At 39.3% G+C, this 24,021-nt stretch overlaps 1 long non-coding RNA gene across 2 annotated transcripts in view; it reads left to right on the forward strand.

Annotated features, from left to right (window-relative positions):
• Nucleotides 1-22,138, forward strand: part of LOC121475137 — a 42,357-nt gene extending 20,219 nt beyond the window's left edge. For both annotated transcript variants that reach the window (XR_005983628.1, XR_005983629.1), the window contains exons 2-3: nt 14,796-14,883; nt 21,817-22,138. This is a non-coding gene — a long non-coding RNA (uncharacterized LOC121475137). The remainder of the gene's footprint in view (nt 1-14,795; nt 14,884-21,816) is intronic.
• The last annotated feature ends 1,883 nt before the right edge of the window (nt 22,139-24,021 follow it).

Below are 24,021 nucleotides of genomic sequence, written 5' to 3' on the forward strand. Positions count from 1 at the left end.
ATTTGTTCGTTTTAAACATCTGCTGTGGGAAGTGCTATGAAAGATACAATCAATACATTTTTGTTGAGTAAGAAATAATACTGTGTTCTAGGAAGAAAATGTAAACTAAATTCATTGTTCACTATCTTTATTTCTATTTTTCAGAAATTATAAACTGTTTTTATTGTGTTTTATTGAATTGAATTGTTTAAATAGTTTTAAAAGTTTTATTTATTTAAGTAATCTCTACTCTCAATGTGGGGCTTTAACTTAGAACTCTGAGATCAAAAGTCCACTCTTCCCACTGAGCCAGCCAGGTGCTCCTAATTGAATCATTTATATTTTCATCCAGTGTTTTCAAATTCTTTTGGGCAGTAGATGAGTTTTAAATCCTAAATAATTAAAAAGCCTCCCTATATATACCTCCTAAGTGAGTGACCAGGGCTGCCATCTATATTTTGGTCTCATAGTTTGTTGGTGTAGTCAAGGACTCTTGCTTTTTCATTTGGAAGGAGAAGAGCTGGGATCAAACCTAGGAGCCACACACCATATACATCAGAGATTCCAGTCAGCCTCTTCAGTTGCCTGATTTCAAAGTAATATTCCTAAGGCATAGCTGATTGAAATGTGACAATTAGTCCCTTTTTGCTAACTGTCTCTCATGAAAAGGCAAATGCTCCTTGGAAAATATTATGAGTTATTAGTCATTTATACCTTAGTGATAATGAATTTATAATAGTTTTCTTAAAGTAAGTTAAGGATATATTAATTAATAAGTATGGTGAGGAAAAAAATTATCATCTTCCAAATTATAATTAAAAGCCAAATAGTTTATAGAGTCCTTTTTTAAAAAAAGATTTATTTATTTGAGAGAGAACACACAAGCATGTAGGGGAGAGGGGCAGAGGAAGAGAGAATCCCAAGTAGACTCTGTGCTAAGTATAGCGCCTGATATGGGGTTTGATCCCACAATCCTGAGATCATGACCTGAGATGAAACCAAGAGTCAGATGTTTCCTGATTGTACCACCCAGTCACCACTAGAGTCCTTTATTGATAGCAGATTTTGATGTGTTAGAGATGGAATTATACTGGGTATATTTTACTCTTGTTTTCTATTTAATGTTATATCTGTTCCTCCAATGACCATGTACTATTCCAATGAATGGCTTCACCAGAATTATTGTTTTATTCTTCTACTGTTAGAAAATTGCATCTTATTGGTTTATAATATGAAAGATGCTCTTATGTCTGTGAACTACCTTTTTATAAATGTCTTTGTTTCCTTTCTTTTTTTCCTCCTTTTCATTTGGATTTTTTAACGTTGGGCTTCCCTTCTCTGAGATACACCTGTACATACAAACACTAATCATTGTTAAGTGGGCCTCTTGCCTTTTCAGGATTATGGGACTGCAGGTAAAGTGTCCTATATCACTGCTGTTCCAAGCGTGGTGTGTGGACCAGTGCATGTCTATGAGCCGTTTGCTACTGGTCTACAATGAGAAAAGTACATAAATTGAGAGCAAGTGTTTAGATCTTAACATTTCATAGGGATTTGACATTGCTACACCATCCAAGAGGTAGTCAGAGGATTATCTTACAGGATATTGAGCAGGTTGGGTTCTGAGTCTGGTGTGGTGGGAATCTATAGGCATATTAGAACTCTGTGTCAGTCCATGGCAGATTGCACAAAACAAACAAACAAACCACTTCTTCACTTTGCATAGGCTGAGAAGAGTCTAAATCAGAGTGGAGAATGCAAGCACACAGGGTCTCAAAATCTCCGTAAACCCTCACAGCAGGGAAGATAGGACAATAGTCAAAAGACAGACTTGATTCACATCCCAGTTCTGCCTCTTGTTTAGCAATTACTAAAATTACTAAAATGTTCTGTGCTTTGGTTTCCTCATCTGTAAAAATAAAAGTAGGATTAATTTTGTAATATGATTCTACAGAGAAAGGACTTGGCACATTGCCTGGCATGTATTAAATGCTCAATAAATGGAAGCTACCATCATTATGTCACTAAACAGCACCCCAAGCAGAATTTTGGGAAGGGTTCCTTTATGCATTATTATTGCAAAACATACAGCTCTCACGTGAACTCCTGCTTTTTGTATGCCTGTGATCCAGGAAATGTTTGTGGTCCACATCCCCTTAAGGGCAGCCTGGCTTGGAGCTGACAGACCAGGAAATCTCAGACCCTTCAAAACACTCATCTCCCCTCCTTCCTACACTGTCACCAACTCATCAAAAGCTCTGAGTGCTTATCTCACGATTGCCAGATGTCCATCTGTTTGGGGTTGTCCTGAATTTTACTGCCTTGTCCTGTTTACAATTCTCACAGGGCACACAATGGCCCTGTGTTGGTGTGAGACCACATAGGAGATGTGTATCCATGCCAGCACACCAGGATCTGGTGGGTCTGTAATCCTGCTCCAACTGTTAACCCACTCACTACCCTGCAGGCTTCATAGAGCACCAGAGCCAAATGAGTGTCAGGGCTGATGTTGAAGATTGGGATTTTTATTCTGACTCTGCCACTTATGATCTCTGAGCCCCAGTGTCTTCCTCTGCAAAATGGGGCCATAATACCAACCCCAGCGACTAAACACGATAGCCTTTGAAGAGTGTGCTGTATAAGTGCAACTTTCCTCCCATCCTTCCGGGGTTAGATGCCTTCTCTTTTCCCACTTTGTGTTGTGCTAAGGGTATGATGCCTCACACAAAGGGAACTTCCCACTAGAACATATGTTTATAAAGGCAGGGATTTATCTATTTTATTTATTGGTCTATCCCCAAGTTTTAGAACAGCGCCTGGGGCTAGTGGATGTTCAATTAGTACATGTTGAACAAATTAATTAAAGTGAATTATATAGTCATGTTTTCTGCTGTCTCCTTTCAGAGAGTTTCAGCTCTGAGCAACAGAAAACCCTGACTCAACTTGCTAAATCACTGAGGACATCTATTATTTCATACAACTAGAAGTTTGAAAGTAGAGAGGTTTGGTAGTTGGTTAATTTGATAGCTCACTAACATCATGCCTGGCCCAGCTCCTTCTCATCTTTCTGTTCTGTCATTTTCAGGCTAGCTGATGTCATAGTCATAAATGGCTGCTACCATTCCAGGCACCATATCTGGACACATTAACATCCAATAGAAATGGAGGGAGCCTCTCTTTTCCTTGTATATCCTTTCATATAGAAGCCCAGAACCCCTTCAGTTGGCATTTGCTCCCTTACACACCTACACCAATCACTGGCTTGGATCAGTTAGCATTAATCCTGAGTTATGTGTGGGAGCGGTAGATATCTAAACACATTCTGTCCTTTGCCAAAAAGGAAGAACAGAGGGCAGCCAACTGTGTTGGATATACTTAAGTCTTTAGAGGCTTAGGGAAAAAAAAAGAACGATTAAGCAAAAAATTAATTAAACAAGTGCACAAACAAGTGTTTATGTTATATGCAAATTAAGGGTTGCAATAATAAGTGGAGAATTGCATGTTGAGAGTTAGAGGAACGTACCCTACCTAGCTTCCTGATTTAAGTACAGATATGATTAGAGTTACCAACTGGCTATGTCAAAGGAGGTGCTTAAATGCAAGATGAAGTAGAGTAATATATATTTTACAGTATTGCAGTGTCTCACGGATAAGGTTAGAGATTGGGGCCCACTGTTCTTGCTGCAGTATAATTTCACTAATGCATCCTCAATTAATTCAAAGCACACACTACTTCACTTGGCCAGTCTAGTATTTACTCAGGTATTTTCAAGGGAGGAATGGTTTGCAAAGGAAATGAATAGTCCAAGTAGAGTATAGGAATGTGTTGAATTATTTTTAATATTCTGGCATGTGAAGCCTCATAGGCAAATAATATTTATTGGTTTATTGAAGCAGGTCCCTGGAACCTATACCCGACACACTTAATGATTTGTGGTTGAAGGCACTATATGCATTTGGAATTAACGCAGCAGTACCTTCTATAATACCTTGCATACCTTGTAATGCAAATTCTCTTAACTTGGCCATTGCCCTCCTTGCAGTTAGGTTGGATTTGTGTTTTTCATGTGTCTTCAAAGCTTAGATACTTAGTGGTAATCAGACTATAAGAAGCCGGCTCTTGCTTCTGGTGCTGCTATTGTGAAAGTTGCTTAGGGTCAGCTATAGGTGCACATTTTGTGGAAGCTGGTTAGGGCACAGAAGCCAAGTGTAAAAGACTGGGCAGCCAGACCACCTGTATACAAATGCCAGTTTGGCTGTTTGTTATCTGTGTGAAGGAGGTGAGTTATATTATCTCTCCATTTCTTGGTTTCCCCATCTGTAAAATGGAAATAGTAGTACCTATCTTATAGTGTTGTGGTGATGAATATGTAAATTAGTATATATAAAGTTCTTACAGCAGTACTTGGTTTACAGAGAGTATTATTAAAATGTTTGCTATTATCCTATATTGACTATATGAATTCAATATGAATAGATCAAATCATATCTATTGTGACTTAAAAGACAGTGTTTGACCAATTACAAGTTACTTTCTTTCTGGGTCCCTTGAAATGTAACATTTTCCTCAGTGCCTGGGCAAATTTTGTTCAGCATGTCTCAGAGCAGTCATATTATACCTGGGTGACATTGGATGCAATAGATTTTAATAAAATTAACTACTCAATTACCTCTCAAGCAGTTTGCAATGATTTTAATTCCAATAATAGTGATGGCCTCCCACTGAATTAAACACAGTAAACATTGAATATACACTTCCAGCATTAAACTAAGATAAAAATTAGTTTTTATGCTTGAACCTAGTTGACTTACTTTTGTCATCTGTTTAGAAATTATCATTACTTTTCCAGAAAGCCAGAAAAAAATTCATTGAATAAGCCAATTTTAAAGTAAAAATTCTACATGAATTATCCTGCTGGGGTTAGGATATGTCTGAATTTGCCAACAAATTAAGTCATCCTCTGTTTGTCTTCATGGATCTAGGACTTTAATACTCTGCTACGGCTGTTGATCTAACATGGGCATGTAAGTCACTCGTCATTCTCCAGATAGTTTTGAGTGGCCTGAAGCTTATAGGTTTTGGAGAGATGCTTTGTATCCTGTATTCAAGCTGAGAGTAAAGGGAAAGCAATTGACTTCTTGTCGGTTTCTGAAATTCTTTCTACCTATCCATACAGCAAAGCATTATCTCATCTTGGGTTCCAGCATAGTTTGCAAGAGGAAATCAGTCACACACAGAACACCATAAATGGTGGACGTTTCTGAGAAAAGCCAGGAGCTTAGGGCCTTAGGAAGATACTGACATGGAGGTTCATCTCTAGCTCCACATGGCTCTCTGGATGTCTACAAATCAATCTTTTCATTGACCCTTTCCAGGGTGAATTTGAAAGCAGAATCTCCTCAAAGTTCTACCCCCAAGTTCTGGTGACTCCAAATTGTGATTCAACATTCCTATCTATTGTAGACCTTCCATGCTTTTTTATGGTACTTATCACAAAATTAGTTGTCCTTTGTGTTTCTTTTCCCGAATATTTGCCGGAATGAGTCAGAGCTTTCTTGTAATATGTGAACAGCCCAGAGGAAAGTGCCATTATTTTAAGAGCTAGGCAGGAATTCCTTTCAGGGAGGAGACTGTCTACCACCTTAATGGAAGCATTTGGCTAAGAAGATAAGGCCTCCAGAGATAGCCTGAACGGTCTGGAGCTACAGAAGGGGCAAGCACATTGCTCTGTGAGAGAAGTTTATGGGTATTGTGATGGGGGAGAGCAGAGGAGAAAGAAGAGGGGAGAGAGACTAAGAGACAAAGCAAGATGGTGGCACGTGATGGACCTGATGACAGACTTTTAAGGGCATAAAGAGTCTGCTCCACACAAATACTGTTACAGAAATCAAGTAAAAGGGGTTACCTTCAAATTCTCAGTTGGCATGGGGCAGTCATAGGAGGTGAGAGACAGTGAGATCAAGAATCCGGCCCAGAGAAGTCACTGGAGAGAGAAGTGACTAGGAAACTCTAAGTTCTCCAGAATTCTCAGAAATCTGGGGGAGAACATCTGACTTCTCTCAGGATGTGGGGTGAACACTTGAGCCAGTTTATTTATTTAAATCTCAAAGGAGGGAGTGACCTCAGCTGAAAGCCATGTTCCGTCTATACCAGGGACAAAAGTGGTTTTTAGTTAAAGAATTTTTGCAATGCTGCTGTAGAGATGCATGAAACCTTAGAGCAAATTGTATGACTTATGTATCTCATAAAAAGAAAAGCATATCACTAGCATTTTAAAAAGTTATTTTAAAGGATTTCCTTATTCTAATGGATAGAGATTGTCTTTGGATAATATAAATATTCCAAATATTTAATGAAGTTATCTGAGGCCATGTAGACATTAATTAGAGTTTTGTGATTAGAATTATAGTTATAGAAGCTTCCTACTGTAAAATAGAGGGCAATATTTCAATATTTCAGGTTTACTGTGCTGTTAGAACACAGTACCTGATGTGTTTTCATATACCATGGCTTTAATAATTCTTTCTAAATAACCACTTTGATAGATATTTAATAGTTTTTTAATTAATGTTGGAGTAAAACTCATTTATATTTGTGCTCCTTCCAGTCCTTCTTCTCTCCAGGCAAACAGTCTGTCTGCTTCCTGCACAGAGTCACCCAAACCAATGATGACACAGAATCCAATCAGAAAAGCAGCATAAAGATGAAAGGTCTTACCAATGAGAAGTGAACTTGCTAAAGTACACCTTTCAATGAATTTGGACAAAACTGAAAAATGTTGTTGATATCAGATCCTTAGGCTGATTACTGAAGTGTTCGATTTTTCAGTATGTCAATTCATCACTGTCTACCTGGTTATATTTAACACTTTCTCCCGTTTCCAGCGTGTCTGCTGAGATAGGCAATTGCTGTCACATGATATCTACCTCTCAGGAAGGTCAGCAGACCACTTGGGGGGCCGTGGTTTCTGCCCCTCAGCTGCCTCAATTCTTTCTCAGGTGGTGCTGACAGCAGATGGAGCCTCAATGTCTTGCAGGATCTAAAATATTAATAAGATTAGGGCTTTTATCCCTCAAACAGTTTAGCCTTTCCTTTTAGAGGCTCTGCAAAAATGTCTAATCTGCTAATTTATAACACTGGCTCTCCAGGAAGACCCGCCACCACTTAGACATACCAAAAGACCACTTTGTACCAGGGTCCTTCCTTTTCGTTTTGTGCTAGTGCTGGTTCACGTTTTAAATCACTCTCATTTTCCAGAGACACTTGGATGAGTTTAATTCCATTTTGAGATGAGAGGTCTTGGGGTGCGTTTTAATAAATAGTTGATGGGAATGCTAGCCTTGGGGGTCATTCTTATTTACAAAATTAGGGATGGTGTCTCTGAGGCAGGCTTAACTTTCTAGAAGAAGCAGTGTTTAGAAATGGCAGTACTCTCATGTGCCGGGTTTGTTCTACTTTCCAGAACGTGGTGATCCATGGTTTTATTTTTAGAAGCACTGATTAGATTGCAGAGCACTGCTGTGTGGTACCAATTAAAATAACCATTGTCTATACAACAGTTTTTGTGTGTCTGTGTGTGTGGAAAGCAAAATTCACTTTTCTGCATAAATCCTGCAAAAAATACATATATCATATGGTGTGCAATTTAGATCTTTTTAAAAGACAGTAATAGCATTAGTTTAGCTAGCCCATTCTAGTTGGGCAATGAGCATAAATTTTGTTAATTAAGAATTTTAGGCTCTGTAAATGTATAGTACAATTATAATTTGCTTCATATGGAAGAGGGTCTTTACCCCATGCCACCATTAGCAAAACATCCACTTTTATTATTTGCTGATCATTTCAAAGGCAGATGAATTTTAGAGAAAGTCACCGTTTCTTCTTTTGCATTGAAATATCTCATTAAATATCAATTGTTGATCAGCAGAATGCAACCATGAAGACTTTTTACTTAAATCAATCTCTCTTCTTTTCTCTTCTTTCCTTTCCTTTTCTTTTCTCCTCTCTTCTTTTCTTTCTTTTCTTTCTAAGAAAAAGCCAATTCATCAGGTAGGAGAGGCTTGCCTTTTGCAGTCTCAGGTCCTGCCAGAGACAAATGACTGTAAAAATTCAAAATCAATCATTAACAGATTAGCTGTTGGTCCAAAGTAAATAGCAATCAGCTTATTAGGCATCAGGCAGAGTGAGATAAAGGGGAAGAAGTATTGAAAATGAGGATGTTGTCTGGGGCTCTGCTTGTGGGCGGCACGCAAGGAAGCTGCTTCTTTGTGACTCTAATTACAAATAGAAAACAAGGTAGTTGGCTGAATAGGTTGAGTTCCTGGTTGTGTTAAACAGAGTCCTGTGGTGTTCTGTTCTATGTCATGGCTTTATTCACCTTGATTAGCATGGAAGTTGGCTGTGCTCCCTGGTTGTTCTCCTCTTTGCCTTCTGAGCAAGATCTGTCAATTGCTGTTCAGTCGACTCTGCAAAGCAGCCCAGAAATTGTGGCTGAGACTCCTTAGTTTCAGGAACTGGACCTCCTTACCCCTTTGCACACTTAATTCAAATCTCATTATTGGTTGGGTTGAGGTTGGGAAGCAAAGGGATGATTCATTAGCTGCTTCCCTTCTAGCTTCAGGTGGAAGAGCTACCATTTGGCAAATGCTAGGGTAATAATGTTGCAAGTAAGATCCACCAATGGACGCTAGAATCATAGGTGAAGGTTTGAGGAGAAACAGGATATTTGTATAGTCTTAAAGTACCATTCTCAAGATTTTATTAATCCCAATGGAAAAAAAAGTAACTTTACATGGTGAAACCCAGAAGATATTCCCTTCACCAAGTGCTCAAGTAATGAATTCCTTCCACTCCCCTACCCTCATGATGCACCGAGAGGGAGCCAACATAGTTTTGATGATATTCTTACTAAAAATGCATAACCTCAATGAGAAAACATCAGACAAATCCATTCTGAAAAGTAACTGATCAGCAATCTTCAAAAGTGTGATTCACTTTTAAATAATTCACTTCAAAAGACTAATGAGTTATCATGGATTTGAGGGGACTAAGGAGACAAAACACTGTGGGATTCTGGATTGGATCCTAGAAGAGAAAAAGGACATTGGTAGAAAAACTGATGAAATCCAAATAAATGTTAGCACTGGGTGAAGGAAATATGGGACCTAGCTGTACTATTTTTGCAACTTTTTTTAAGTCTCAAGTTATTTCAAAATAAAAAGTAAAAAGAAAAAAAGAAAAAAAAAGAAATGATGCACTGAATGAAAAAAGAATGGTGTGAATTACAGGGGCATCTGGGGGGCTCAGTCAGTTAAATGTTTGACTCTTGATTTCAACTTAGATCATGATCTCAGGGTCCTGAGATGGAGCCCAGGGAGTCTGCTTGAGATTCTCTCTCCTCTCTCTCTACCCCTCCTCCCCACTTTCTCTCTCTCTCCTAAATAAATAAATAAATAAATAAATAAAATCTTAAAAAAAAAAAAAAAAAAGAATAGCCTGAGTTCCAAAAGCTGCCACTGTAAAACCCAGCTTTAGCCTGGACAGGTTTTAGGTTTTGTTCACCTTTGTACCTTATTGTAGTCAAAGCTGGGGGTAAACCACTGCTTTCAATGGGAAAAAAACAAAACAAAAGTCTGCATGGGCCCTTCTTCACAGTTCTTTGTTGTGAATAACACAATAGGGTTATTGTTTATTGAAAGGTGCATTCACTACGGTTGTCAAAGACAGTCTGTTTGTGGAATGTCATATTCTGAGATTTGTGTGATTTGGATTTCCAGTTTGTGTGAATTATATTATGATGTCTAGTCTCAAGGATCTGCAGACTGGATGCAGTTGGCTCTGCTTCATCCTATGGGTCTGGATCTGCTCCGACTTGGACCAAGGGGTTAATTGGGACATAGTTTTCTCAGAGTAGTGGCAGAAACACAAGAGGGCAAGTCTCACCACACAAGGACATTTTAAGCTTTAGTTTGTGTCCTATCTAATGCTTCTTGGTCAAAACTATTCACTTGGCCATGCCTAAAGTCAAGGAGTGGGGAGCTACACTCTGCATGGAGGTTGTGGCAGGAGGGGATAAAGTATATATTTTTGGTAATATAGCTAATCCAACCATAATATTTATGGCCTTTGCTGCCTCCACCACATGGCTACTTGTGGCCTGCTCCACAGAACCTTCTTCCTTTGCTTAAGTGCAGATATAGAAAGATTGACCTGCCCCATGGATAGGATCAGTTTCCACGGGTGCTATGACTGCTTGGTGGTTTCTCAGAAGTGAAAATGCTTCTTCCATTACAGTACAGTAAGAGTGGGGTCCCAGAGCATTATTGCCTGAGTGCTATGGTGTTAAAGGAATGCCTTGCGGTCCTCCTCTCAGTTCCTACAGAGGTACATAGACACCATCAGGTCAATTGGGCCAGGTGGCTCCATGTACCAGGCTCCACTGGTTATCCAGGATCACCACTGGCTCTCCTCATGGAGTGGCTTGCCCTACCAGACCCCAGCCTACACAGTAAGTTCTTTTCTGCCATCTGTCCACCTTTCCCTTCAATCTGGCTTCCAATGCCCTCGCTTCTCAAGAAGGTACAAGATTGTTTGACCAACAGTTATAAATAGAAATAAGGTTTATTGATTTGTTTGTTTGGGTTTCTCCAGGAGGCTCCATGCCTCCCCCAGATCAGTGGGTGCAAATACTCATTTGTCAGGAGACTTAGTCCTCTGTCTCAGAATTCTAGTGTCCTGAACCAGAAAGACCATCTTATTTGTCTTCTACCCGTTGCAGTGAGTTACGCGTGACCCCACGTAACTTAAATGATCAAAAAGCATTTGTTCAAAGGAGCTAACCTTCTGAACCTTTCATAATCTGACTCAACCTTATTTCCTTTGATTCTTCAACGTTTTCTATCCACTCAATCTGGCTACTTTTCTCATTGCTCCAAGGTCACAGTGCCTAACCACTGTCTAGACTTCTCAGTCTAGACCCTACCTCTCCCTTCTTGCCTGCAAATCCTGCCTGCCCTTCAGGGCTCACACAGAACTCACATTTCCCCCTGCTGTTCCTGTCTTAGATGAGTTCTCCATTGTTCTATGCTCTGAAACACACGTAATTTCAACTACAGCTTGACCTTTAATAATTGTTTTGTTTTTGTAATTGCATGCAAAATATAACAACATAAATTATCTTCAGCAACTAATTAGATTATAATGTCTTTGTGGGCAGAGCCCCCCGATACTGCTTCTGTATCCTCCCTGGCCAGGAAGATGATTTTAAGCACACAATAGGATTTCAAGAAATTCACTACCAGTTTCAAAATTTAAACCACGAAATAAGCCCTTTACTCTCTCCTGCATTAACAGACAAAAGCTAAGGAGGAAAGCAGATTAAAAAAGATCAGAAAAAATAACCTCAATGTGGATATTAAATATTTTAAAAGAAATAGTAACTTTCAATTAGAAAGAAAAGTGGTCCTTTGAAGACAAAAAGAACATTATTCACAAAGAAAAAGTTATTCTGGCTTTTTTTTTGTCAGATGATGAATCAATACTAACTATTCCAAACTCTTATCTAAATACAGTAATAGGCTCTGTTTCCCCAGTATTTTATTAGCTGAGCGAGGGCAGACATCATTCATTGCTCTCCACTTAATAGGAAGATAAGGAACCGAGGGTCACAGCACATATATGCTTTGCCCAGCATCTTGGCTGCTAAAGGATGCAACCAGGCCTAAGTTGTCTCCCGGCTTCAGGGCCAGGGTTCTTCCCACCACCCTTGTTGCAAATCTCTGTTCCTTGAGGATAAGTCCTTTCTTTCACCCTCCTGGGGTAACTCTGTAGCTTTTTTTTTTTTTTAAGATTTTATTTATTTATTTATTCATGAGAGACACACAGAGAGGCAGAGACATAGGTAGAGGGAGAAGCAGGCTCCCTGCAGGAAGCCTGATGTGGGACTTGGTCCCAGGACCCTGGGATCATGGCCTGAGCTGAAGGCAGACTCTCAACCACTGAGCCACCCAGCTGCCCCAACTCCATAGCTTTTGTAAAAGATCTATCATTCTGAAGATGAACTGAGCTATCAGGTAAACATTTTAGGAAAGGAAAGGAGCTTAGTTGGAATATGAGAGGATTCTGGTGTGGGTAGCTACCTGGCATTGACTGACAACGTAATGACTTCCCATAACATGGAGCAGCAATCACGAGGTGAGAGTAATGGACAGAGGCTCTTAAGTAGTTTCAGGTATGGATAAAATGAGCACTCTTCATTAATGAAGGCAGGTGCAGGTGCTGGAGTTTGCATGTCGCTGGTGGGTGGGATGGTATTAGGGTGCTAAGTGTTTGGCTCAATCTAACATTCAAGTCCTCTGTTGCATCTATGATCTGCATTTCTGGTGCTTTCTTCCCCCAATTCCCTTTACTTAGCTTACCACCCAGCTCAGCTAGGACATCCAGGGTTCTCTGAACACAGTCCCCCTTCTTCCCCTGTCTCCCCGAGTTTGCACGCCTACAATCACTTTCTGCTCTAAGATACAGCTCAAAGGCAGCTCTTCTTGGAAGTTGCCCTCTTTCCCCAGCAGGAAGTGGGCTCCCCTGTTTCTCAAACCCCTGAACCTGCTCTTTCACTTCTCTGATGGCCATTGTCATGCAGTGTCTTTATTATAGTGTTTGTTCCTCTCTCCTTTGTGAGTGCAAAATCTTTAAAGAAGGCTTATCAGACCCAGCATAGTGCCTGGCACATGGCAATCCTCAGTGTAAACACTGCTTGGGAAAAGGACTGAGTGAGCAAAGAACCAAATGTTTGACTTATCTAGCCTGCTAAGTATTTTATTGCAAAATTTTCATATTATCATTGGAATCACTATTCTTTTAGAATATGAAAAAAAATCATTTTACCCCAGACATGTGCTCTTCCTTCTTTCCCAAAACTGTTTTATTAAGAACATCATATGGAAGAGGGAAAGTAACCAAACTGAGGGATAACTTTACTAAGCACCTAAAAATGCCCTGCTATTATATCTTAAGGCTCATTTGGGTAGAAGCAGGATTTTTAAAACACTAGGGGTTGCACTTGTTTCTCATGGATATTTACATTTACTTATTTAAACAATTGCACCAAATACAGAAGTGACTTAGAGTTGGAGATTCTGTTTCTTCCCTTTTGAAAGACTTTCCCCCATGTAGTGAGTCTGTCTATCTATCTATCTATCTATCTATCTATCTATCTATCTATCTATCTATCTATCTATCTATCTATCTATTATCTATCTATCTATCTATCTATCTATCTATCTATCTATCATCTATCTATCTATCTTCTACAGTGTGCCGTGCCGACTTAGAACAGCCTTGTCCAGTAGAACTTTCTAAGATGATGGAAATGTTCTATGTCTGCATTGTCCAGTAGGGCACCACTAGCCATATGTGGCCACTGAGCACTTGAAATGTGCCCGTGTGATTCAGGAACTGAATTTCAAATTTTATTTGAATTATTTAAAATTAATCAGTATAACTGTAAGTAGACACATGTGGTTAGTGGCTACTATATTGGACAAGTCATATTTAGGGCCTCATGGCCTTTCTCACCTCTGGTGTCAGAGAGAAGGGATCCACTTCTACTCCCACTGTGTGGGGCAGCCTGGGGAAAACTCAGGTTTCGAAGGCCACTTGTCTCCACTCCAGAAGGGTTTCTCTAGCATCTTCAGAGCAGTGAAAGAGAGCAAGAAGAAGAGCCAGGATTCTATGTGTTTATGAGTTAGGTTACCTTTGTCCAGCTTTTTATTTATTTAAAGCCCACATGCCACATAGCATTACTAAGTTGGTATCATAACAGTTCTATGTTGTTTTCAAAGTTATTGTTCATAGCTTCTTTAATTCTCCCCGAAGACTATGAATCTGCAGAGAATAAGTATGATTAAGTAGAGTAAGCAGAGATTTCCCTGTAAATTACTGGTGTCCAAATGAGATGTCTTCTACCACCCTGTCCTTATCTCCTACTGCTCACATGCACAGTTTTGTTAGGAGAGACTTTTTTTGGTGATGAGTTGCTACCATTTTGTTTTATGGGGTGGAGAATGTTATTTTCATACTGTAACTGGTACCATGTCTGCCTGAACTTTTTTGATGTTTGGAAGCAAAACAACCACTTACTCCTTGCCTAAAAATTCTTATCAGTGAGGCCCACACAATTGAGCAAGGTGTTTACATGAAGAAATCAACCCACAAAATAAAAACTCTATGAAGGTGAGGCTGGGAGAAAAGACATACTTTTTTTTTTTTTTTTTTTTTTTTTTTGAGGAGGGGCCGCCTGGAAGCCTCTCTTAGAAACTTTATTCTCATGCAGAAAGATGGGAATTAGAATGAAAATAAACATTTTTTGTTTAGAGCAGCCGGTTTAAATGTGTGCTGTTTCCAGACCCCTTAGCAGAAAGCCAGCCATTTCCATGGAAGCACAGTGACATCATTTCATAGCTCTTCTGCGTGGGAATAACAACCAACAGCCCTTCTGCCCTCACCTTCAGATGCCACCCCTCATCCCGGCCTCAACTTGCCATCAGCAGGGGCACCACTGACGGCCCCTACAACATCCAGGGGGACTGCATTGCAGCGATCGTTTGTTTTTGGGGAGGGGTGGTAATTACCAGCACATGATTATTTTATTTTGTCTGAATTATTTACGATGGAAGGAAGCAGTTTGGAGGGGAGGGGATGCTAAGGAGTGTGTTCAACTCCACTCGCTTGCATTGATTCTAGCCAGAGCGAGAAGAGCAAACCTATTAAGAAGAAAAATCACTTCCTTTCCTTTTTCTCTTTCCTGTCCCACCCCTAGGTCTTGGAAATAAATAAATAATGCAAATAGAAGCCCTGGTGGCTGCAGGGAGGGGCCAGCGGCTGGGGACTGGTCCCCATTACTGCAGGTGAGTGCCTGGAGCTCTCCGTGGTTCTGTTCTCTCTCCCCCTCCCATCTGGCCTGATGGTGGATAATGAGCACCACGTATGGATTTAAATCCCATTTAGAGGATGTTCCCTTATGGAATTTGTGATCAGGAAAGTTGGGTTTTAACCCCAGATGTGCCATTCCCTTGTTGTTTTTACATTTAAGAGTTAGAGCTTCTGACTTCCAAAAGAACTTGTGGATGGTATATAGAGGCAAACAGTACATGAAGGCCCCTTTGGGGATAAAACAGAATGGAAGCTGCGGGAAGGAAGACAGTGACTGTAACAGTTGGCCAGTAGGAGCTCAGTGCTTTTGTGCTTCCATTCCTCCTTTGCAAAATAGGAAAAGCAAACCCACCTCCTGCCCTGTGAAGCACGAGGTACAGAAATCTCTGTGAGAAGAGGTGTCAGATAATTTTGGCAAGATAATGAATTTTTCTATTAAGAAAACAAACAAATATGTAAATAGAGGCCGAGTGCCCCTCTGACCTGACTCTATTGCATACCCGCAGAACAGCCCCTGGCACACTCAAGAGGGGGAGCAGGGGCCTTCTCAGTATGTGTTGGCATGAATGTTTGGGTGAGCCACCTGAGAGACATGGGGAGGGACCCTAACTAAGTGAAATAGTGGCTATATTAATTTTTTCTTCATTGAAGAACTTTTGAACAGAAGGTTAAAATACTTACAAATTCATAATAGGTATGCATTGGAAGACTTTGTGATAAAATGAATGTCTCTGCATCTACCCACCCAAATTAAGAAATAGTACATTATTATCACCATTGAGACTCCAATAATGCCCTTCTTACTCCCAGAGGTAACCCCTATCCTGATTTTATGCATGTTATGCTCCAGATATGCCTCTATTTGTATGTTGATGATGTGATTTTTTCTATTATGGCTTCATTTTCAAGTCCTCATTATTTAAACTCCTCTCATGCTCCTGCTTTTTAAAAACAAATTTTCCATGTTTGAACCATATGTAAATGGAATCATACTGTTATATTCTTCTATGAATTGCTTTTCTTCACTCAATATTATATTTGTGAGATTTGTCTAAGTTGATACATGTAACATACTTTATTCATACTCACTACTGTTTGTTATTCCGTTGTGTGAATACTCTGAGACTTATTTATCCATCCTTTTCTTGATGACCATCTGGATGTCTCCATTTTTTTGTTATTACAAGCCATATTTCCATGAATATTCTAATCCAATCTAGTCTCTTGGTCTAAAAATTTCTCCATTATATATGCCCGAGAGTAGTGTTGCTAGCTCATAGGGAATGAGCAGCTTCAACTTTATTAGATCATGCCAAGATCTGAGTGGTTGTCCAAGTTGCACTCCCTATAGCGCTGTTTAAGAAGAAACTCAAGGATGTGAATCAACCATGGGCTGATTCAGCTGTTCTCAAATATCTGTGTTAAGAGGAAAGAGAGCCAGCATGGCTAAGAAGAATCCTCAGATAATGATGATAGTGACATGACGTTGGCCAGGCACTGTCCTCGACACTTCGCACATGGGGACTCATTTCATTTTTATAATTACTTTAAGAAGTATGTACTATTATCCTTACCTGCAGGCAAGAAAATCTGAGCCCTGAAAGGTTAATTAATTTCACTGGTAAATGTAGGATCTGGAATTTGAACTGTTGCTCTGAACCCCATGCCTCATTTTAGCCATTAACCTATGAGTTCACTCTAGATGAGCCAGTAATAAGGGCAGCTTCACGACTGATGAGTGATTGGCTACTTTGCCATTCAGGATGGAGCTTACCTTTCCAGTCATACTCCTTATCACACACTGCCTTTTGCAGTTCTCCTCGCTGAGAGCTTTGACTGTATTTCGACTTCATCAGAATTTGATTGTTAGGAAACAAAGAAAACCATTCTTTCTTGGACAGCATGGAATTTGGATGACCTCTTTGGCTAATGTCAGAAAAAATGTCAGAAGGAATTCTTAAACCCAACACCCCATATCCTAACTTAGCATAGCCTACCTGAAGTTGATGCTATGGTTATCGACACCTGGCTAGACAAGAAGAGAAATAATTGCTGCCACTGGCCCATCCTAGGTACTGTAGTTTGCATGATAAAGTGAAGGGGGAGGATATTGACTATTTCAAAGGCTGCTCAAAATGGCTAAAATATGACATAATAATGCTGTCACAAGGCACATAGGCATTGCTATTTTTTGTCATGAAAACATCAGCAGAAATGAAGAACCATACATAAATTCATACCTTAAGATCAATAAAGCTGTATTTTTTTGGTCCAAATTATTCAGATTATTCTTTTGCATGATATTTTCAGTCCTCAACTCTCTACTTCCCTTTGTCTGTACACAGACACTTGAACAGGACAGAAAAGTGATGTTGCTGAAATTTAATACCTCTATGATCTGTCTTTAAAAGTAAACATTATTTCACATATGATTAACAGCAATGTTCTCAAGACAATTATTTCTATTTTTGTTTGTTTGTTTAAAATAGGGATGTTTATATGAAAACCCAGTACAAGGGCTAAACTATTAAGCTCCTCCTAAGTCAGGGTAGGCATATTTCATGTTGAAATATGTCATTTTAATGTTGAAAGAAAAGAAAGTTTTTAAAGATTTGGCCTATAGAGTAAATTTCAAAATGGGAAACAACACTGGTCCTGTAACTGATATTTATCTTCTCCTGGTGAGTTCAATTCCCTGTAGCAGCATAGAGAGGAAAAGAAAATATTGGAACTTAGAGTAATAAAGTGAATACAGCAGGCTCTGCATGTGTGAATGACACTTCCTTCACAAAATGAGAGTAACTGGAAGGCCTAAGACATATTCCCCTTTTCTGAAAATATTCCAGATGGTTTGACTTTTACCAATGTATTTACTGTCTTGAATCTTACCAGTGGGAGAATCACTGGGCTTTGGGACAGGCCCCTTTAGGAAGTCAAATGTCTTGGAGACTGTTAAGAAACAATGGGCTATTCATTTGTGACTATGAATTGGATCAATCAGATGGTTTTCCTTTTGGCAACCAATTGGGAGGGGTCTACAATGTGGAGTTCAAAGTTCTGAAACTGGGGACTGAAGTAATTAGGAGGAGGTACATGAAGGATGAGTGAGCACCAAGGTGAGGGGTTTAGGGAAGCCATGATGATGCTGAGTCCACAGGGAGAAATGGGAACAATGTTAAGAGGATAAAGGAAGTGAACTGGGAAGACAAATTTGGCTTACTTTAAAAAATGTGACTATAGGGGTGCCTGGATGGCTCAATTGGTTAATCATCTGACTTGATTTCGGCTCAGGTCATGATCTCAGGGATCTGATCTCAACGTGGAGTCTGCTTGAGATTCTCTCTGCCTACCCCTGTCCATACTCTCTCTCCTCTCTCAATATAAATAAATAAAACCAAAAAAAAAAAAAAGGAAAATAAAAAATGTGACTGCATCATAGAACTACCTGATTCTAGGCCACTGATGTTATTCTTTTTAGCATTAAATCAGTTTTGGTGAGCTAATATGATAAACTATGATTTACAATTTTATTTTTAAGGAAAAATGCATTCAGAAGCTAATAGATTGAATGATTAGCTCTAATTCTTCACTCCCTTACTTTAGGCTCATGTAAGAGGAGTGTATTTTACTATCCCTTGACTTTGGGGGTCATCCATAGAACTTGATTTTGGCCAACCGCATGTGGGCAAAGTGTGCCAGTACTGACTCTAGGGCTTTAGAGGCTTTGTCTTTTTCTGCTTGCCTTCTTGTGCCTTATGCACTTCTGCTCTCTCTATGGGATGATCTTTCCATGGATAGCTGCTACCCATTTAGCTGAGTTGCAACTTGAAGGAAAGTTCAAGCTGAACATCAGCTTAAATTTGTTGATGTGTAGCTTACTTGCAGATATGTGAGAATAAATGCTAGTTGGTTTTTAAGTCACTGAGTTTTGGGATGGTTTGTTACACAGAATCTTTGTGGCAATAGCTAACTGATACATAGAGTTCTAAAGAACCCTCTTATAAGTGAATTATTGGAATATGAATTTTCCTGTGTTGCAACAAGATCATTATCCTCTTTTTAAAGAGAATTTTAAAAATTCAGTTCTAGGTCAGTGATAGGACAAGAACACAATTTGTTACCTGATAAGACAAAGATTAACAAAGACTATGCCTTGCACTTTAGCTTAGCACTACTAGCTATTGCATATAGGGATGGTTTTCAGACAACTCTATCAAGTACTGGTGCCTCCAGGGAGTTCTCATAAAGGCTGTCTTGTAGTGGAATTTCCCTCTCTCCCCCCTTCACCTAGCTTCAACCGTATCAGAGCTACTTTTATTTGTTTTGCATAGTGGGCTTCTTTGTAAGGTTTTGTCCAATTAAAAGGCTGAGATAAGTTTGAACACCTTCAGTGAACTCCTTGCTTTTCTTGGAACTCACACTCTCCCACACTTGTACATCTCTTCCTTCTGCCCAGATTGATCTCTTAGCTTCTCTATAGAAAGCTCCTATTCATTCTTCAATACTCATGATCTCAAAATATGTCTTTGATATTTCTTCCTTCAAAAGATGGAGCCTCATTGCCATGCCTTTAAGTGTGGGCTGACCTGAGTAACTTTGAAAAAAGTGGGATATGTAGGAAGTGACAGTGTGGGATGTCTAAGATTAGGACCTCTCTCTCTCTGTCTCCGTCTCAGTCTCTTAGTTCACTCATTCTTGGGAAATCCAGCTGCCATTTTATGAGAACACTCAAGCAACCTGACAGAGAGGTCCAGTGTGATTAACTGAGGCCTCTTGCCAACAGCCATGTGAATGATCTTGATTGCAACCTAATGAGAAACCTTAACTCTCCAATTCTTGACTCACTGAAATTGTGAGGGAAAAAAAAAGTTAGCTTTAAGCTGCCATGTTTGGGGTAATTTATTATGCAGCAATATAGGTATCCCCTGCTTTCTGAAAGTTTATGTCACTTCACTTTTATGAAAGGCTATTAGTACACTGATGGCTTTCTTCATAAAAGTGAAAATCTTCAGATTTCTTTAGGTTAGTGAAAAAAGGTACTAATTTTGGTTAGCAAAAACTGGTACTTACATGGGTCTTTTATAAAAGCTGCTCTTCTGAAATTCCTAAGTATTAATATTTTTCTTCTTTTTCATAACTTTTAATATATACCTGATTTGCATAGTTTATCCCATTGCATTATCTATTTATATATCTGTCTTCCCCATTAAACTATGAGATACTTTGTTCTCAGGTGCCTGGCATGGTTCTTGACATTTTATATATTAGATAAAAGATTTTAAAAAATAGCCTCAGCCTAAATCTGAAAAAAAAAAAATCACTCAGAGGATAAGACAAAGGATAAAAAAGAGTTATCTCTATCTCCCCCACAGTAATTCTCAGTTCAGACCAGAGACGATAAAAAAGCAGAAAACCTTCAAATGAAGTCAATACTATATATATATTTTTATAGCTTGTGAGCATATAAAACAGTTCTCTTGTTTTGGCATATGATAGACATTCCTGCTCAGATGGTGTGTCTGAAATCATGGGGTCTGTAAAAGACTAGGATTGGTGTTTTGGGTTTACAGGTGAACAAGTTGAAAATCTATCACCATCCAAAACAAGCTCTGGATTTATGGCTTTGATCAAGTGTAAATAGAAGGTATATAATTTACTAAGCTATAGAGGATGTTTGACGTTTTTTAGAAGCCGGAGCTACAAAGTCAAATCAAAATGGCGAAGCTGGTATCTGGTTAATTCCATGTGGACCCAGTAATTTGGAATGAGTTTTTGGCTATGCCAGACTATACAGGCCCTGGAAAATTGGGTATTTAAAATTGAGATTTGATGATGATGATTTGTGTTTTTATTTCAATGGTCATCTAGATATTAGTAGAAAAATACTCTGGAACATCTGGAGGTCAAGCGAACAACCTAAAACTGCCATGTAATATCAGGTCTCAAGTTCATGACTCAAGATGGCTCAAATGGCCCCTCAGGTGACAGGGTTTAGCTTCTAATGCAATGTTTTTCAGACTGAGGTCTGTGGGCTTGTAATTTGAAGGATCCACAAGTTCTTACATTTAGAAAACTGTGATAGAGACAATAAATGCTTCCTCGGAGGAGGGATTATTGATTTTTCATCTGGGTAGTCAAGGGAAGGTTTTATGAGGGAGCTGGCGTCCGAACTGGCCCTCAAGGACAGGCTCTGCATGCTTTCTCTTAACAAATGACATCAAGTGTCCATTTAAACTATCTGCTTGAGAAAATGCCCCACTTCCAGGGGCCATTCATTACTTCCTGGTTTTCCTTGAGAGGCTCAATGTGTTAGTTATATTTAATTATGGTATGGCCCAGAGAGAAGATGGAGTAGAAACAGTGTGTGGATGGAGCCATGGAGGAAAGGAGAGGGTGGGGCTTGCAGAGGGGAAAGAAAACAGTTTAGGTTGGCTGGAGTGCAGGGCAGATGCAGGGTACAGTAGACCAAAGGTGCAAAGTCTATTGTGAAGGCCAAGGCTCAAGAGTGTATATTTATTTTTTCTGTATTTAGGCAAAGGAGGAGGTAGGTGTGTGTGTGTGTGTGTGTGTGTCAAGATTGGTCATTTTATTTTATTTTATTTTATTTTTATTTTTATTTTTTTAAGATTGGTCATTTTATTCCGAGGGGGATGAGTCTGACAACATAACAACTAACACAAATTGATGGTCCTATTGTGGTCCTATTGTTGAATAACCGTGTCAGTATCATTTTGTTTTAGAACTATTGCTCATCAGTGAAACTGTTGGGCATGTGGGGACTTTTCAATGTATATGTCACCTTTGATCCTTGGAGAAGACACGGGAGACATACCCTTGCTGACAGAGTAGACCTGGGCCGTTGTGTCTAAACTGCATCATCCTGCTCACTTTTACCCCCACCCCGACAGGTTAAATCCACTCAGCAGCTGATTGTGGGCGAACTGATCCATTGCCTGAGCTGAGCTAATCAGACTCTGTCTTATGGGGATTTGAAATTCAGGCACTGAGAAACTCAGTGGGTAAGATGAAGATGGTGCTGGAACTGAAAGTTTGTTCCAAGTGAGACCATGTGGAAAGCAGAGGAAGCTTACTGAGAGACCAAAGTGAAGAAAGAAGAAGAGCATGGCCAAGATGAAACCCACAGAGAGAGAATAACCCGGGCTTCGTTCCAGTTTCAGTTCCAGTTATGACTTGGCCTATATCTCATTTGTTTCCTGTCTGTACTTTCCATTCTTTTTAGGATTGCCTGTTGCATCTTTACAATAAAATTCTCTATGTGTAAACTAATTTGAGTGGGTTACTCTCTCTTGCATCCACACATAACCCTTCTAAAATAATGTTGAATTTTCAAATGGAGCCATTCATTTCCTAGAGACCATCAGGCTGCAGTGAGTATCATCACTTTCCCAGTGCAGGTGCTAGCTAAATCCTCTTTCACCATGAAGACATGAATTGCTTCAGTTTATTAGTGAGGACTCTGGGAGATAAGTTGACAAGTGCAACTTGACACTGCTGGATGGGACTCCATCTCGAGGCGCCCAGGGTTGACCAAAGACCTCAGCAGTCACAAAGAAGATCTACACCAACCATAAGCCATGGATATTTGACAAAATCTGTAACAAGTGACCACAGTAACTATATATATATATGTATTTATATATATGTATTTATATATATATTTACTTATTTTACTCTTAATTTGCCATTCTTCTTTGTGAGTAACAAAATCTCACAGCGGAAGAGAAGTCATTGCCATTCTTTCAGACGTCTGATGAAATCTGAAGATCTCTTTATACTAACTGCAGGATTTAATCAGCAGTGGGTAATGTGAATGTGTGTACCATAATGAATTTTAGGTATTGCAACCTGCAGAGGTTGTCAGTGACTGAATTCCTGGGGTATGCGACTTGTAATTGAAAATCTTTACATTATGGAACTTTACATAGTTCCACCTGTCATTTTTCTAATTCTATTCAAAGAATGTCTATTACAGTAATACTTTTTTCTCTGTCTATCAAAAGTTATGCTTTAGTAGAAATACATATCATTAGAAATTATTAATTCCAACTTGTTGGTAATTTGGAAATCCTGATGTTTTTTAGGTTCATTGAAACTGGAGAAAAGACTTTCATCTTGATAAATAATAAATTTGGTAAATATGAGGTAGCACTGAGAAATATTGTCTTAAAGTGGATTTCCTTTAAGATGCTGGGAAACTTCTCCAGGCATACATGCAGCAGGCAATATCAGAGGACTATACCAAGAGGGGGTAGACACCCAGGGGATCCTCTTGGCACTTCTTTCTTCAAGAAGTGTTGCTCTTCTGCTACTCATCTGTCCATTTGTGGGGATTCTCTTCTTCAAACACAGAGGCTAATGGCAGCATAATGAAGTTTTGCGTATCCTCGCTTTTGCTAGATTTCTTTGAGCAGGGAAATTTTACAGGGAACAACCAAACCACACCACAAAATGATATTGATATTATGGGATTGCATCAATAGCATTGGCTGTTTCATTTCCATTCACTTATCAGACATATTTACTTCTCAGATATTTCCTTAACCGGAATTGACTGTACTATAATTGCCTATTTCTTTGGTCCGTTGGCTGTTAACCTTGAAGTGACTGGGGTAGAGCTGGCGAGGCCTTCCCTGTCAGGCCTGACCTCTCACTATGCTGGAGAGAGCGCTACCATGACAACGGCGACAGATGTCAGCTAAGCAATGTGCACCCTAGAAAGACTCCTGTATTGAGAAAATCGATCTTGTAATGGTGCCACGGAGCACATTCGCTGAACTGCCAAGTGTTCTAGGCTTAATCATTTATTTCATCTAGCAGAGAGAAGAAAACATAAAAGAAATGAAATGAATTTGACCTCTGTCTTTTGAGTGACTTTAGTGCTACACTGAATTCTGGCAAGTGCCTCTTATGAATTTTAAAAAATTACATTAGGAATAACATTTTGAAGTGAAATGACTCTTGTAATGCCAACCCTCCAGAAACATGTTATTTCAAATGTCAGACACATAATAGTCATTTGCTACTTTCTGTGTATGTCCAGGGGTTAGCTCTGTCTTGGGTATGTTTCAGGCAAATTATTATAAAGGAACCAG

The sequence above is a fragment of the Vulpes lagopus genome, chromosome 13, assembly GCF_018345385.1.
Source record: "Vulpes lagopus strain Blue_001 chromosome 13, ASM1834538v1, whole genome shotgun sequence".
NCBI classification, from domain to species: Eukaryota; Metazoa; Chordata; class Mammalia; order Carnivora; family Canidae; genus Vulpes; species Vulpes lagopus.